Raw genomic sequence first — 11,146 nt, forward strand, 5'->3', positions numbered from 1 at the left:
CGAATTTCTCCCGATGCATGAATGAATCCTCTCTGCAACATCTTTGACCAGCGGTTTCCAGCCTCTGCTTGAATATTTCAAAGAAAATTGCTGGCACAAATGATTCTTTCCTCCTTTCCCTCCTTATTACAAGTGGGTCTTATGCCTGGGAATAATTCCTGTCCTTTACTCCCCTAACTCTGCCTGGAGGCCTCTCTTGGCCTTTAACGGTAGTGTTGTGTTTTGTTTTTAAATTTACAAAGACTTGCAACATTCCTCTTCTCCCACCCACATCAGCTCCCCCTTAGTGAAACAATTCCCTCGTGGTGATGGGCCATCTCCTTGTCAAAGCCATATCCTAATCTCTGCAGACACCTGTCAGGCAGTGTCCTTTGTGTTTTTTTTAACCCAGCTGGGTGCCCTCCCTATGAAGCCTATTCCTGAACCCTGTTTTCCAACTATTTAGTCACTTTCCTTGCTCTCCTCTGGGCCTCTCTCCAGTTTTTCCACATTCTCCTAAACAAGCATGACTAATGCCAAGAATAGTGGGAGGATTCCTAGTATTATGTTGGCTCTATTTTTTAAAACATCACAGTTGTGTCCTGACTTATTTTAAGCTTGTGGTCTAAGACAGGGCTGGAGAAAGGCTATGTTACTATTAAATTGCTAAAATTTTATTAAACAGTTTGCATACTGATGGGGGTTCAGAGATCCTGGAGCAGTAGGGCCCTCACACAGAGTCTGAGGTTCGCAAATGCCAAATTTCTTCTGGTCAGCAAGGGTTAGGTTTAGGAAACCTCCAGAACCCTTGCCCTAGGCCCTCTAATCCACATCATCAGCGGTGGGCCAGGATATTTGGTCACATACTACAGAGTCTATCAAATCAGAGGTTTTCCTTCCACAGATTGGGAAGCTAGAGGTTGACCACTTTATACCCACAAGTAGAAATTAAAGACTTACTCCCCACAGAGTTATTCATTCTTCAGCTTCCAATTTCAGATACCCACTTTATGGTCACATCACTGCCCTGAGAAGAACCTAAATTATATTGTAGCACCGGTGCTACATATATGGGTCCCAAGAAAGCTATTCCAGGTTTAAGGAAACTTGTGGGTGAGCATCCACTCCAAACCATAACTCTTGAGCCCCTACCAAATGTGTTTACTTTTACTAAGTCAACCAGAGGAGATAATTCATAGGAAAAGACGTTTTGTCGACTGGAATAGCAAAACAAGTGACAAAGATTTCCCCAATATACAATTACTACCAGAAGACACACATGAAGGGACACGTGTGTAACCAGAAGACACACATGAAGAGACACGTGTGTGGCTGGGAACAAATATGGCTAGAGAACATGTGTGATTAGGATGGCTCAGGCCCCCAATGATGCAGTTGCCAATGTCCTCTGGAAGTCACCATGTTGCTCTCTGCTTCCATCTACTGGTTGTCAGTAGCAATTTGGCATCTTCCCAAAAGGGGGAAGAGTACTAGCTTTTTAACTAACAGCCTCAAGAGCTATATTTAGCTCTTTAAAAAAAAAAAAATTTCAAACCCCAGCCAACTACACCAAGCCTGATAGCTAGACAAGTCGGACATTCTTAAGTCTGATTTTGAACTGTTCTTTCTCTGGGTGACATTCAGACTTTCTGAGTTCATCTGAAATTCCTTTTAATTCCCATCACCTTTCTCAATTTCATATTCAACAAAGCTATGCACTGAGGATACCTCAAGTTGATTCAGCTAAACAAAGTTCTCTAGCCTGGGTTGCCCACTGCAGTCCATCCACCAAGCAGATTAGAGCATGCCTGGAGCTTTTGAGGAAATACATATTTAAGGGAAAACTGACCCAAGTTGCATGGGGGCAGGTGTTAGGATACTGCTGCCACCACACTAGGGATTCTATTCAATGAAACTGAAAAGGAATTGGGATGAGGAGATTTGTTTCACCCCCAATAATGCCCTTGGGTGCCAAGCAAACCAATTCAGAAGCAAGAACAAAAAGGATTATGTAGAACTGGTGAAGTTGATGACCTTTGCCTTATATTTCCCCATCACTTCACTTGCTACAATATGATGAATTGAAGTCACTTCCATGATCAGGTCACCAGAAAACAGTTCAAGATTATTAGGCAAGCTGGAAACAATGAATGCAACCTATTGAATAAGGCTTAAATTACTGCTGCTGATCCCCCAGCTCCCATTCCATTCAGCTGGGAAGTGATGATGATCATCTTAGTGAAAAATGGCCTGCCTCTATCTTAGCATTGTCCATTCCAATTTCAACCATTGGTAGGTTGGTCAATTGCCATTGTGTATTGATAATCTATTGTTTACAGGTACTACAATGTCATACAAAGGAGAGCAGAGACCTGGTTTGGTCCCTGCCCTGGGAGAAAATATATAGCAGGGATGTGTAATTACTCACATACCCTTTACTAAAGAGTGGTGAATAGGGAAAGCTCATCCCCTTCAAGTAATGAACCCATGACTTTAAAAAAGACATTCATGTAGTTAGATAAATCAACCCTAGCTATCAGTGAGGGCACAGAAGTCTCTATCAGAGCTCCCTCACATTCAGAAAATCTATAAAACACATAAAAACCTAATAGAGTGATGGGGAGATTAATATGTAAACGTTTAGTGAATGGATTAGTACGTCAGGATTCCAGGTCTTTTCCTTATATGTTTTTGCCTACCTAGCCATATTGCTTTTTTCAGAAATTTATCAGGGAGGGATTACTTCCCAACGTATCTCTTTGTTTTCTAGATAACCCCTTCCAAACAACTTGATCAAATCTACCAGACCAGATTTGCACTTTTCAGACTCAATGGCTACATTACATTTCACTAATTCATATTCTTCCAGGTGAAGAAGATCACTGATAACATTGCCTTTCTAAATAGGGACCAGTTGGCCTCCCCTGTTATTAAACCTTCCCAACCCCACAAAATAATAGCATCAGAGCTTCTAATAGATATTGCTAACCATGTTTCTCCTCAGGGAAGAAAGTGAAAAAGAAAAGAGAAAGAACATAAATCATAGCCAAGCATATACAATCTGGTACCAATGCAGGAAAGGTGAAGGAAACTCACAAATCACTGAACTCCCCTCATCTTGAGGCTGTCACTCTTAAAATCTATTCTCCCTGCAGGCCTGAGATCACCGAAATGAGACAGGAAGGTTCTAGCTATCCTTCCAGTACTCCTAGCCTGCCAAGTCTATCCCTGGCAAGTTCACAATTATCCCGGAAACAGAGTGTGGTGGGCTGAGCAGGGATTGTAGAGCACTGCAGTAAAACCTCCTTAGACCTCAAGGGTTCCGCGTTCCAAACATCTCATAAGGCTCTGGAGGATCAGGAAGAGTTTACACTTAGCCAAACACAACTTCCTGCTTCTAAGAAAGGGAAGAAAAAAATAGTTAAAAGGCTTTTTGGACACCAGAGATTTCAAGTTAGAGTAAACAGAAATGAATCAGACACATGTGGAATGAATTTCTCCGGAAGTAAGGAAAGACTCTGTGTGTTCCACATGTAGGACCAGAATGCAGGAAAAGGGGAGCTGAGATGAGGGGATGAGGGAGGAGAGAAAGCATGTGGAGACTTATATTGGAAATGAGTCAGAGGTGATAGAGGGTTCAAGAGCTAGTGCCACGTTTTGGGTGATTTTCAAAATAATAACAACTTGAACAAGAGGTGATCTAGAATGTATTGAAAAGCCACCAGCCGTGCTATTGATGACAGGTAAGCACTCCTGCTTCTGAGTTCTTTTATACGAGTCTGTAGCAGGGGAGGGTGGAAGGAGAAAGGGAACATTCCCAATGAGACTGAAGGCAGAACATTCTTGGAGGGCTGTCTCAGATGTAGCGGAGCCTAAACCACATCTCTCAATCAAATATTCAGCAACCTCTATGGCAGGGGAACATGAAGAGAGTCTCATTGAAGACTTAAGTCACCTTGGTTTTGGGGGTTGATATGAAAAGATTGCAGAAACAAGGGAAGACCTGGGGAGATCAGAAAGAAGTGAGGGAAACAGGGTTGTTTAGTGAAAGTAGTGATTAATGAGTAGCTATGTGGCACAGTGGCCCTGGAGCCAGGAGGAACTGAGTTCAAATCCGGCCTCAGACCAAACACTTGACACTTAACTAGCTGTGTGACCCCTGGGCAAGTCACTTAACCTCAATTGCCTAAAAATTAAAAAAAAAGTTTTTAATAGAAAAAAAAGAAAATAGTGGTTAAAATATACATATGTATATATAAACTAAAATACATACTGTAATATATAATATACATATATGTAATTAATCCAGAATTGAGTCTCCAGCTTTGACAGCCATAACCCTCACTGTCTATACATTAGAATCTCTTTCCATTCTGATGGCTCTCTTTGGGTCCTCACCTTTCCCCCTGCAGCTGTTGACCTTTACAGCATGGATGCCGCAACGTGCTTAACACACTCATCCTGATGGTCCCATCTTTCCATTATGCCTCTGGTGATATTTTTATAAGTCTGCCTGTGTGGTTGGGGAGGCTGGGACTAATGTCAAATTCCTACTCCATGGAAAGGGAACTGACCTTTCCACCCTCAGAACATATCTGAGCACACTGAGAAAGGCCACCCTAGATCATTTGAACTCCAGAAAGGTTAACTTGCCTGGTGATCACGCCAGATCTAACAAGAAACCAGACAAAAGGGAGTAGCACTGTTTCCCAGTATGGGACCACCTCAGAACAGAGGCTGGTGGGACAATGCCAAGTGGCCTCCATAAGAATCAGAACTTCTCCTAAATGAAGACTTTTCCCTGGTAATATACCATGAGAAATTACAAGTCCCTTGAATCCCACCCTAAAATCCCATTCCCTGGAAGAGGAGTTCTATCTTACCAATACCAACACCATCAATATAAACATTTTAGTGAGTTAGAAACTTTTACTATCTTCACACTTATGTCCACTCCATTTTCTACATCCGGCATCTTAAGCATTGGTAAGTCAGAGGGAGAATAGAAGTAGCCATAAGAAGCCTGGAAGGAGGTCACTATGAATGCGAAACATACTTCCAGGTAGATTAAGTATGCCTACAGTGCCTTCCAGGTTGGAAGGTATGTTTCAAGGTTGTGAGGCATTCCAGTCTAATTATGCCCCTACACGGTCTTAGTTTACCGACAGAAATTCCAATTAGCTAATATGCTTGGCATTTTTCTTCTCTGTCCTCTGTGCCCCCTGTTAACCTCATTTATTTAGGCTTGGTGTTCCTGCTGATAAATTGAAAGCTTCAATGGAACCTACTGGTGCTTCAGAGGGCAGCCAGGTGGCACAATAGATAGAGTACCAGGCCTGGAGTCAGGAAGACCCTAATTCAAATCCAGCCTCAGACACTTACTAGCAGTGTGAACTTGGGCAAGTTACTTCACCATATTTGCCTCAGTTTTCTCATCTGTAAAATGAGCTGGAGAAAGAAATGGCAAACCACTCGTGTCTTTGTCAAGAAAATCCCAAGTGAGGTCGTGAAGAGTCGGGCACGACTGAAATGACTGAACAGCAATGTGCTTCAGAAACATTCCCCGTCTAACCAAATCCCCAATATTAAGTATGCGTCTCAAAGGTTAAGTATAACAGCTAAAAAGGGCTTAAGAGGATAGAAAGTATTTATGATGTCTCACAGAAGCACAGATTTAGACCTAGAAAGGCCCTTATGGGTCATCTAATGCAACTCCCTTCATGTTACAGATAAGGAAACTGAGGTCCAATGAGAGGTGTCTTGCCTAAGTAAGATAGTAAACAGTAGAGGCAGGACTCAAACGCACAGCTCTCTCCACCATCTCATACTCACTGGATCTGCACTTCACATAGGAGTAAATGTCTGAGATTTATCCTCCTCATTCTAATCCAAGTGGCTCCCACAGAATGTATGTGTGCACGTGAAGCCATTTTTGGCATTTTGTTTTTGTTTTGGTTCTTAGAATAAAGGAAAGGGATCAAGTGAGGCAGACAAGGTTAGGGAATATGACAAGCAAAGGTTAGAACTGGAAATAGTTGACTGAATATTGAATACCAGGGACTGAGTTCAACCGCAAGATGGGCAAAGAGATTGTACCAGAGACATTGGTACGGTAAAGATGGTGGAAAGATGGCTGAGGTCTGTGTGTGGCAGGCGGGGAGTGGGGAGGTAGGGAGGAAGATGTAAAAGAAAAGGAGTTGATGACAGAAAGACTATAGCAGGATAGAGGTGGAGGTGAGATTGTGCCAGGTGGTGGTAGTGTGAGTGACAGTGTAGAGAGGTAAGAAAGTGCTATGGAGGCCTTTCTCTAACATTTTTGGGTGAAGTCCCGATGTTTAAATAGATACCACTGAATAGGAAACCACATGGGACAGAAAAATAAAGAGTATTGAATCTTTATTAGTGGGTGATAAGATGAAGCCACAGTGAGAGATATATAGACTTCACCACAAACATCATTCGGTCCTCTTTGGGGGAACTGCCAGACTTCTCCCACTCCTCTTTCCTTCCCACCTCCCATTTGGAGTGATTTGATTTCATAGGATGTTCCAATGCTCTGTTTTGCATTTGGTCTTGTGGAACAGCCACCCCTGGCCTTCCAGTTCCTGCTCAGGAATTGAAGTGCCAACGGCACAAGGAAAGAACAGGGCTTGGGCAAGATCACAAATGCCAAAGATTTTGCCACCAAGCCTCATCTACTAAGACTGCCAGGAGAATTTTGCAAACGGAGTTCATCTGAATGTAGCTGATGAAAAACATCTGAACAAAAGAAGCCAGTACAAACAGAAGAGTTGAGTTAGTTTCCCACTGCAATTACCTCAAGTGGGTTTTCCAAAGTTTCTATGACAGCAGCTTTTACCCTTGTTTGCCAGAGAGGGACACTGGTCTCCTAAGAGAAACCTTTCCTGACTACCCCTTTAACTGAAAAATATGTCCTTAAGTCTCTCTAGAACTTGGAATTATAGAATCTTAGCACAAAAGGGAACTTGGTGGTCATCTGATCCAGCCCCAAACTGAGAGCATGAATCTTCCTTACAACATCCCTAATAAATCATGATTGTAGCCCCTACTCGTAGACCTCTAGTAGCAGGAAACTTGCTGTGGCCCAAGGAGAACTGGATTGTTTTTGAACACCTCCAATTATCAGGAGGTTCTTCCTTCCTTGTATTAAGACTGAACCTGCCTGCTTATAACTTCTGCCTACTGGCCCAGGTTCTACCCTTACTTCTTCCATATGACAGTCACCAACAGGACAGGTGGGTTAGCATAGCCAAAGCAGCAAGGCACCCTGAGACAGACAGGAGGGTCAAACTACCACCACCACCTCAGCCACCATCTCCACTCAAACCCAGCAAGTACAGCCTCATACCCTGAGCCCAAGAGCTCCCGCCACAGCAGTGCCCCTCAGATCACCAGCCCTGCTTCTACTCCAGTTCCTGCAGCCATTATTGAGAGGGGCAACCCCTGTGCAGATGTGACCTGGCAAGAAAGGTCTTTCCCCCAAAGTCCTTAGCACTGTCAAATGATTCAATGTGAGAGGCAGACATGGTTTTATCAATGGAACTGGCATTTAAAAATATACATTGCTATCTTCTATAATCTATCTAAGAATCATGGGGCCTTTTCATCTGACTTGCAGCTGAAATGTCTTATACATGTTGTCTCCTCTGTTTTGGGAAGTAGATGCTATTATTACCCCTGGTTACAGTTGAGGAAACTGAGGCAAACAGAGGTTTGAGTCACAGAGCTAGTAATAATAGTAATACTATTACTAATAGCAATATAAATAATAATAATGGCAATAAATGGTAATAAATAGCTAATAATAGCAATAAATAGCATTTATATGTGCTAGCTATTATTACCTCTCTACATATTTGATTGTTTCACCTGTATAAATTCCATCTTGTTAGAGATGCTGTACAGTGAATTCCTTCATCAAGCAAGGAGTGGAAATAGATGATCCCTGACATAGCTTCCAGTTCTGGAATACACTTTGTTTCTTGTCCTTTCTCTCTGGTGCTTTGTTCCGAGTGGGCACAAAGTCATTGCTGACTGACAGAGAACCGAGAAGGCCTTGAGCTACCTTGTCCGCTCAATGCGATGGCCCAAGCTGGGTGTACAGCAGCTGCCCTTGCTTCTCTGTTCTTTGGCAAAAACTTATCTGTGTGTTACACTGTGCATAAACAGTGTGCTGACCTTGATCCAGGAATTTAAACAGTGTCACTAAATGTAAACACTGACAAATACTTTCTTACTTAAGTCACCAGAGTTCAGGATAGGCTAGGGCGGCTTTCCTTCACTCCAGATGTACATAGGGACACTTGGGCTTTTGAACGATTCAGGTTTGCGTTTCTTCTGGAGGAAGAGATGGTCATCAAGATCGCTTGGCTTTTAGATCACCAGCTTACAGGGTGGAGGGAGCCCTCTGCTGATGACTCAGATAAAACTTCACAGTTCCAGGCAAGGTAAGCTAGATAAAGATTTTGAAATTCTGGATTCTTAGAATTAACATCTAGCTCTAATGTGGTCTTTCCAGTTTCCAGAGATACCCTTAGAGTTTAGTAAGTACTCATGTACTGAGTGCTCATATAATTTCTTCATTGTTTCCTTCAACCACTGGAACAGAAGGGCTCTTGAAAAGGTTCTCCCTGTACAAAATTGCTCAGGCATTCTTGAGCAATGGACTACACACACCTATGCACTCCTACACTTCCTGCAGTGGCAGTATCTTAGTCCATCGAATTCTATGCTCTGTGAGTGCATGAATATACATGAATATACATGAATATACATATATATATATATATATATATATATATATACACACACACACACACATACACACACATACATATATACATATATATTTGTATGTATGTATATGTTTATATGTGGATGAGTATGCATGTACACATACACACACACACACACACACACACACACACACACACACACACACACACAAATAGAGAGAGAGAGAGAATCCCAGGACTGGAAGGAATATTTAGAGACCATCAGATTCACCTCCAGTATGTGTATCCAGATAAAGAACTCCTATGATGCCACAGCTTGAAAAAGGAATTCTTCTTAGCAGCTGGTGCCTTGATGCTGGAGGTTAGCAGCTTAACACCAGGGTGTGGTGCCCAATTTTGAACTCCGAAAATTACTGCCGATAAGGGCAGGATGGCTGCCAAGGCCCGTGGTGTGAATCCCAGGAGAAGCACCCTCTATTTTAAGCACTCACTCAGTCCATTGCACTGTCATGTGTATTGGCTCATGCTGTGCTCTTCCTCTCTGTCTGTTCTTCTCTCTCTCTCTCTCTTTCTCTCTCTCTTCCCTTTCCCTCCCTCTCTCTCGCTCCCTCACTCCCCACCCAATTTCCTCCCAGGTTTCAACTCGCTGCACAATGATGACAGCCAACTCTCTGACTGTCCTACTTTTAGAAATGTCTCACTCTGTAGTGATATACATGACATGCATCAAATCAGCCTGGAGGTCATTATGGTCCTGGAGGTCATTAAACAGAACAAATTATATTATCATGGCATTCCTTTGCAAAAGATAAAAGGAGGAAAAAATGGAGAAGAAGAAAATGTAAAGGAAGATTTTTCAAATGGTGCTATTTAAAGTACAAACTTGTGCATATGGCAGGGGAGAAGAGTCCCTGGCAATAGAAAGTCTCATTTTGGAGAAGGCTTCACAGGGAGATACAAACGAAACATTATTCATCATACAGTAGGACTGACACATCTAACAATTCACCTGCTTTCTGCAGGCAAAAAAAAAAGCCCCTTTAGGGTTACCTTTTGAGAATAAGAAAGATCAGAAGGAAAGGTAGCTCACTTTAAAGCCAGGAATGAACAAGATCATGTGGGTGGGAACACAGGAGAATAAACAAGAACTTAGGACTTAGAGATCAACTATCCAACTACTCATTTTACAGAAAGAAACAGATAGATGACTTGCCCAAGGTCATATTGCTAGTTAATAATAGAACTGGAAAAGTGGAACCAAGATGTCACAGTCCTCCAATACAACCACTCCACAAAGATCTGGAAAATGCACCAAACCAAGTCCTAATGGGGAAATCCAAGAAAAAGTCACAGTGAGTAATTTTTCCAGCCCAATCCAAAATAAGGAGACAGAGATTTCTATGGACCTTAGAGATAGCCAGGGGTGCAAAATGGGAGGCATACAGGGACTGAAAGAGGACTGAGGTATCAGGGTATCCCAAGGATACAAGAACAGGTGCCAGTTGTAAGCTCTGTCATTCCTTACCCAGTTCTGGGTAACTGAGGAAGGAACCTGAGCCTAGGGGTGGTGATTCAAAGTGAGAAGCAGTCACTACCATTTTACTGTTTTAAGAACAAATTCAGAAGCAAACAGTTTCTGCATGGCAGACCTCAGGAGCAGAGCTGGGACTCAGTTCTAGCTTCCAGCATAGTCTGAAGCCTTCAGTGGAATAATCAGAGCAGAAAGCCTTCAGTTCTGTCACTCTAAACCAGCAGAGTTTTCTAGCTGGCTGATAGAGGCTGAGTTTGGGATAGTCTACTAGAACTTCTAACCAGGGATGAACCCACAGGAGTGTTGCTCAGACTCAAACCTAAGGGAAGGTAGTGCTCAGACTTCACCCTGGATCAGACCACTAGTGGAACACTAGAAGCTTGCAGTCCACAGTCTAAGCTGACCTTGAGATCCTGAAATGACACAACACTCAATACCCCAAGAAAGTAGCAAAAGGACCCACAAGGACAAATGCTTAGTTCAAACATTCCTCCCAAACTAACTTAAATTGCAAACTCCCTAACTTAATTAACTTAAATTATAAACTCCTTAACTTAAATTCCAAAATCAAAAACTAGGATGGAAGGATGAACAAAGAAAAAGAAAATAATTCCACCATAAAGAACTATTATGAGGACAGAGATGCTCAAGACACAAACCAAAAAGAGAATGACTCCAAAAACATATACAAGCAAAGCCTCAAAGTAAATCACAGCTTGGGAACAAGTCCAACCAGAATTCCTGGAAGAGACGAAGCAAGAGGTTTTTTGTTTGTTTGTTTGTTTTATAAGTAAAAATGATTTTTAAAGCCAACTAACAAGGCTGGTGGAAAAAATGGCGGGGGGGGGGAATGAGAACTGTGGAAAAAAGATTTGGAAAG

Source organism: Phascolarctos cinereus, unplaced genomic scaffold (assembly GCF_003287225.1).
Source record: "Phascolarctos cinereus isolate Bilbo 61053 unplaced genomic scaffold, phaCin_HiC Scaffold_726;HRSCAF=1367, whole genome shotgun sequence".
NCBI classification, from domain to species: Eukaryota; Metazoa; Chordata; class Mammalia; order Diprotodontia; family Phascolarctidae; genus Phascolarctos; species Phascolarctos cinereus.